Here is a 6,785-nt window from a genome sequence, read left to right on the forward strand (position 1 = left end):
GATGCAGCCGGGCCCGGAGCAGCAGCTGCCAGGCTGGGAGCGGCCAGGCCCAGAGCGGCTGGGCCTGGAGTAGCTGGGCCCAGAGCAGCCGAGTCGGGTGCGGCCAGGCCCGAAGCAGCATCTGCCAAGCTGGGAGCAGCCAGTCCCGGAACAGCTGGGTCGGGTGCGGCTAGGCCTGGAGCAGCGGCTGCCAGGCTGGGAGTGGCCAGTCCCAAAGCAGCCGGGTTGGGTACGGCCAGGCCTGGAACAGCGGCTGCCAAGCTGGGAACGGCCAGGCCCGGAGCAGCTGGGCCCGGAGCAGCCAGGCCGAGAGCATCCAGGTCGGGTGCGGCCAGGCCCGGAGCAGCAGCAGCCAAGTCCGGAGCAACCAGGTCGGGAGCAGCAGTGGCCAGACCCGGAGCAGCTGGTTGTGGAACGGACCAGAGCAACAGAGGCCAGGCCCGGAGCAGCCAGGCCCGGAACAGCTCTCTCCTCGCCTGCCCCCGCCCCAAGGCTGCCTCTCAGACATGGCTGGAAACTTTTGCGGGAACTTGAGGGTCTGATGAATCAAATGATGAAGGCTTAGATCTGGATATGTTGAGTTAGTATAGCGCTGGGGTGTTGATCTGTGAGTGCCTTGTGTGGGACCTGGATGAGGTTGGTTGACCTATTTGGAAATGTCTTTTGTGTGAAGTGTATCTTTGGGCATGTGGAGGTATTATTGATATGAGAAAATGCTAAGTAACTGATTTACTATCTGAAAAGGGATTTACTATCGGGGAAAGGGAGGGAGGAAGAGACTGAACATAAACTGTGCACCTATGGATGAGGACAATGGGGGAGGGGAAGGGGGTGGAGGGTGGGGTGGGAACCTGGTGGAGGGGAGAAGAAATGAGGAACCTTTGTAATAATATGAACAATAAAGATTGATTTAAAAAAATGATTAAAACCACAAATTTTGTTATATATATTTTACCGCAATGAGTTCAATCTCATGGCAGTTAGCACACAGCTCAAATTTCTTAATAAGCCATTGCCTACTCTGTGCCCACATTCCTTCAAGCTCTGCTGCTGATGCTTCTCTTTCCTACAAAGTGCCATTTTACCAACCTATCTTTGGCCTTTTCCAAACACTATGAAGCAGCATGTATGCTCACTGCTTGAGTTCCCAATGCTTCCTTCTTCTCAGGGGCCCTACAATATTACTACAGTGAAGTCTCTGAGGTTTATACTAATATCTCCCACAATAAAGGGTGGATGCTGAAAGGTAGAGCAGTCTTTGCCAGCACAGAGCCAGTACTTCATAAACATTGAGTGAGTGAATAAATTTTAATCCTGTACCATGTAGACATTTTGTAAGAATCACCATATGTCCAATTTACTACTTTTCTTTTAAAGAGAAAGCATTAAAAGATAGTTGTCACAAGATAAACGGAAGTAGATTTTGAAATATTGGAATTAAAAATGTCTTCCTTTAAAGTTGAATTGGGTTGATGTAAGCACTTCCATTTCTAAGGATATATGGACATATTTGTTTGGGAGATTTTGTTACTGATCAATAAAATGTGAAAAGTGAGTAACCCAATGTCTTTGATCATTCAAAGAAATGGCATTGAATACCACAGTATATTCCAAATTCTCTTAATATTGGAGTCATTCATTTTCCATAACTCATCTTACAAATGGGAAAATTGATACATTCAAAATCTAATAGATTTTTTCTAATTAGTTTTAAAAAAGCAATAGGTATATTATTGGAAGATTTGACATTTTCTTCTTCAGCTTATTATTTTATACATATGTAAAAGTTATTCACCATGATCATGTTGTATAGTAAAGTTGTTCTCAAAAACACTAAGCAAATCAATAAAGGTTTATTGAGCCAAAACCGGTTTGGCTCAGTGGTAGAGCTTCGGTCTGGGGACTGAAAGGTCCCAGGTTCAATTCTGGTCAGGGGCATGTACATTGGTTGCGGGCACATCCCCGGTGGGGGGTGTGCAAGAGGCAGCTGGTTGATATTTCTCTCTCATAGACGTTTCTAGCTCTCTATCCCTCTCTCCTCCTCTCTGTAAAAAATCAATAAAATACATTTTAAAAATAAAGAAAGAAAGAAAGAAAGAAAGAAAGAAAGAAAGAAAGAAAGGTTTATTGAATATCTATTATGTATTCAGCCCAGTATTTGACACAGGGAGGTGAGTAGAGGGATATTATGTTAAAGACATAGTTCATATTCCCAAAATGTTTATCATCTCAATATTATAATTATTATCAAAGACCTGTATGAGAGGCTTAATATGATTAAACTCTGGACTTTTGATATTCCAGATAAGCATTCATATGAATCTACTAAAGGCCAAGTGCACAGAATTCATGCATTGGTGTGATCCCTAGGATTGGCTGGTGATCGAAGCACACGCATCTGGCATGGAAGGGCAGGTCTCAGCTGACCTCTGGGCCCCAGGCAGCACTTGGGCCATTGGACTGTCACATACCCCCCTCCTCCTGAGTCACGGCACCTGAGTCCCCGTGGGGAGATGTGGTGAGTGCAGCCAAATGCCGCAGGCCAGGGAACAGCATGGGCCTCTGGGCTGCCCAGTGGTGCTGCAAGGAAGTCAGGCAGGCAGCATGCTCTCTCCCAGCCAGCCTCGCAGACCAGCTCCTGTGCGAACCCATGGGGAGCCTGACTGGCCCCTACAGTCCCAACAACTGTGGCCTGGCTCACCCAGAATAGGCTGTGCAGGTGCGGGGCAGACTCTTTTCGGGCTCCTGGCGCCTGGGCAAAGGGACTTCTCCAGTGCATGAGTCCTGGTATCCCGGGGAAGGAGAGCAGGGGCAGTGAGAGCAAGCTCAGCGGACACCCTGCATTCTTACCATATCTCTGTCCCCACCCCCCATCCCCAGGTAGCTGGCAAGAGGTCACAGCCCCCCACCTGGGCACAGTGGAAGGTTGGTCACTGCCACCCACCCCAGTTCCCTGCCCCAGCCTGAGGCCTGACCCCAATTGGGCGATCAGGGCCAGCCAGCTGGGAGGAGGAACTGTGATGTTAGTCAGCCAGCCCCAATCAGGAGACCAGGGCCTCCCATCCAGGAGGAGGGGCCAATCACCACCATGGTGGGTGGGCAGCAGGTTGATCAAGGACTGTGGCCAGGGGATGGACCTGGTAGATTGGCCACTGGCCCCAAAGAGGGAGCCAGCCCTCTGGTCCCCTAAGAAAGGAGCTGTGTCTGCTACCACCCCAATCAAGCGATGGGATCTGCTGGTGTGGGGAGGGACCAGGAGGTTGTCTGGCAGGCCCCATCAGGTGATCAGAGCCTGTAGGCCAGGGGCAGCTCCTGCATTGAGCATCTACCCTCTGGTGGTCAGTGTACATCATAGTGACTGGTCAACCAGTCGATGATCTTCCCCCCTTATGGCTAGTGCATGTCACAGCAAGTAGTTGAGTGGATTTAGCATATCATTAGCATATCTCACTTTGATTGGTTGAACGGCCTACAATCAACCAGATAGTTAACATATTAGGATTTCATTACATAGGATACATACAACAAAGTAGATAAATTTAGCTGAACAGCAATAGAAGAAATCCATCTAGGGTATATTAGGATACCATCTGCTAGAATTATTTTAAGTTAATATTAGTCTACAAGCAATTAAAGATTGCATTCAAAGTCTACCTTTACTCATTAAAAGAATTTTCCCTTTGTAAATAAGAAAATCAAGAACAAAGTTTACATTATATATAGAACATCAGTTAGCTATTGGCCATGTCAGTAAACAGCTGTGCAGCTTTAATATGTTGGATAGTAAAAGGAAAAATTATCCTTTCCACTCTGTATCTCAAAAGAGGCCCTTAACCAAGAACTAGTACAGAACCTAAGGTTACCAAATATCTGTTAAAGACCTCAAGGTATCTGGAAAATCGCCCATATTTTAATACATGTTCCCTGTACATGAGCACAGCACAGTCCACAGACAACCAGAACTGTTCCACTGAGCACCTCCTGCTTTCTTCCTTCATTAAAAAAATATTAAAATTTCTAGCACAAGTTTTCCTGTGGGAGCCACTGGGTTGAGGGGAATGTGGCCTTCTCCTCTCCCTGCCATAGCATGTGCTCGTCCACTGATATCAGTGGACTGTGAAAAGGGGGAAACATGGCAAAAATATTCACTTTGCCTGCTGTGTTCAAGGCTCTCATCTACCAGTTATTGTGAACTTTGTTCACTCTAACGTGTGCAGGAACAAATAGACAGCCCCCATGCTGTCAGTGAATTGGCAGGTCATCAAACCAGTGCTGAATATTGGGTACTGGCAGAGCTGTGGCTCAAACTCCCAAAGTCCAAGGTGTTGGAACTCATCATTCTGGCCAGGTTGTTTTTGGAAATTTGTGTCGTGGGGACTACATATTTGCACTAACCAAACCTGGCACCATTGTCTCTCCAGAGTGAACACAACACAGAAGCAGTATGCCATCTGCTCTGTCCTGGCTGCCTCAGCCTTCCCAGCACTGGTCATGTCTGAAGGTCATCTTATTGAGGAAGTTCCCAAATGCCCTTTGGTGGTTGAAGATAAAGTTGAAGGCTACAAGAAAACCAGGGAGGCTGTTTTGCTTCTTAAGAAACTTAAAACCTGGCCTTAGCTGGTTTGGCTCAGTGGCCTACAGGCTGGAGGTTTGATTCCATCAAGAGCACATACCCAGGTTGCAGGCTTGATCCTCGGTGGGAGTGTGCAGGAGGAAGTTGATCAGTGATTCTCTCTCATCATTGATGTTTCTATCCCTCTTTTTCCCTTCCTCTATGAAATTAATTTTTTAAAGAAAATAAACTTAGGCCTAGATTGATATAAAAAGGGTCTATGCCTTTCAGCAAATGAGAGCTGGAAGGGGCAAAATGAGAAACTGTCCTCCTACTCAGCACAGGGGGCCTTGCATCATCTGTACTAAGGACAACAGTATCATCAAAGCCTTCAGAAACATCCCTAGAATTAGCTGTTTAATATGAGCATACTGAACATTTTGAAATGTGCTCCTGGTGGGCATGTGGGCTATTTCTGCATTTGGACTGAAAGTGCTTTCCGCAAATTAGATAATCTGCATGGCACCTGGCATAAAGCTGCCTCCTTCCTAAGGAGTAACTACAACCTTCCTGTGCACAAGATGCTTAGTGCACACCTAAGCAGAATCTTGATAAGCCCAGGATCCAAAGAGCCCTCTGAGCACCAGGCAGGAAAATCCATCACAGAATCCTGAAGAAGACTCCCCTGAAAAACCTGAGCAGCATGTTGAAGCTAAATCCTTGTGCAAAGACCATTCTTCTCTAGGCCAAAAGCCATAAGCTCCAGGTGTTTAAAGCAGCAGCAACTCTAGAAGCCAAATGGGATGAGAAGGGGATTCTAGGCAAGAAGCCTGTGGTCAGAAAGAAAGAAAAGAAGGCTGCTGGCATCAAGAAGCAGAATCCACCTTTGAAAGCTGCATCGACCAAGAAACCAGCAGCTGAGAAGAAACCTGCAGAAAAGAAACTTACTGCAGAAGAAAAGAAGCCTGCAGCAAAACTTCAATTTGTTTCTTCCATAAAGGTCAATCACTTTGGACAGCTAATTTTGAAGAAAACCATGATCAAAGATATAAATAAATAAGAATTCCTAGCAGATGAAATAGCTGTCTGCTAAGCTATTTGCTGTTTTCTGAGAGTACCACAATAAAAATGACTCTAATTTGTTCAATATTTAAACCAGCATGGACTGTGTGTGTGTGTATGTGTGTGTGTGTGTGTGTGTGTGTGTGTGTGTGTGTTTGTAGGCAGACACACTTGGGCACTTCTATCTGTTCTATTCTTCAGTGGCTCCTTCTGTCCCAGCAGAGCAAACTCACTATTTATACTTGATCCACTCTCTGAGGACTAGAGACATTTTCTCTTTGTACCCACATATCCCAGGAAATAGTGTATATAATCTCATGGAGATAAAATTATGTACTTATTTACTTATTTATTTCTATTAAAGAGAGTGATATTTCAATTTGTCACTCTTTAAGTAATAACATTTAACATTTATTATCATGTAAATAGCAATGACATTTTGGTCATTTAGTAACAGTAAAAATGTTTAATAACCATGGAAATAAGTTTCTTTTCTGCAGGTTTCTTCTCAGCTGCGGGTTTCTTGGTGGATATATTGATCATTCAGTTCATGCTAGACCTTACTAATGGTTTACATGCATTTCCCTATTCCATCTCTGAAACAAAACCTATGAGTGGGTTTTGCCCATATCTCCATTTTATAGAGAAGGGCACAGACTTGGAGAATTAAGTAATTTGCCCAAAGCCATGCAGTTAATAAACAGAAGAGTTTAGAGGAATTCAAACTCAGATCTGTACAGCTCCAAACCCTGATTTTTTAAAAAATAACCTACTCCTTTCTTCTATGGAAAATCAAGTCGCTTCATTTATTCAGTAAATACCATTGAAAGATGATTCTGTGTAAGCCATTTATCTCTCTCACCTTTGTCTACTTATTTCCATCAATACCACCCCTCTTTTGGAAGATACCTATATTTCTTATCTATAATCTGATAGTGGTATCATAATTAATTGGTTTTTTTTTTCTTAGCCATGTTCCTGATCTTTATAACTTAAAACCTGGTTGCTCTTAAAGCTGTCTCCATTTGTACCTAACCCTCACGTTCCCAAAGCCGTAGCACAGGACCTGGCACACAGTGGGTACTCACTAAGCATCTGTTGGTGAATGCATGCTTGGATGGATACATACATGTGTAGTGATGGTTCCTGCCCCAAAGCAGGTTGACAGACA

General features: G+C 44.8%; 1 pseudogene; it reads left to right on the forward strand.

Moving 5' to 3' along the window:
* The first annotated feature begins 4,005 nt into the window (after positions 1-4,005).
* On the forward strand, positions 4,006-5,612 carry LOC118719844 (annotated as a pseudogene).
* The last annotated feature ends 1,173 nt before the right edge of the window (positions 5,613-6,785 follow it).

The sequence above is a fragment of the Pipistrellus kuhlii genome, unplaced genomic scaffold (genome assembly GCF_014108245.1).
Source record: "Pipistrellus kuhlii isolate mPipKuh1 unplaced genomic scaffold, mPipKuh1.p scaffold_m20_p_1, whole genome shotgun sequence".
NCBI classification, from domain to species: domain Eukaryota; kingdom Metazoa; phylum Chordata; class Mammalia; order Chiroptera; family Vespertilionidae; genus Pipistrellus; species Pipistrellus kuhlii.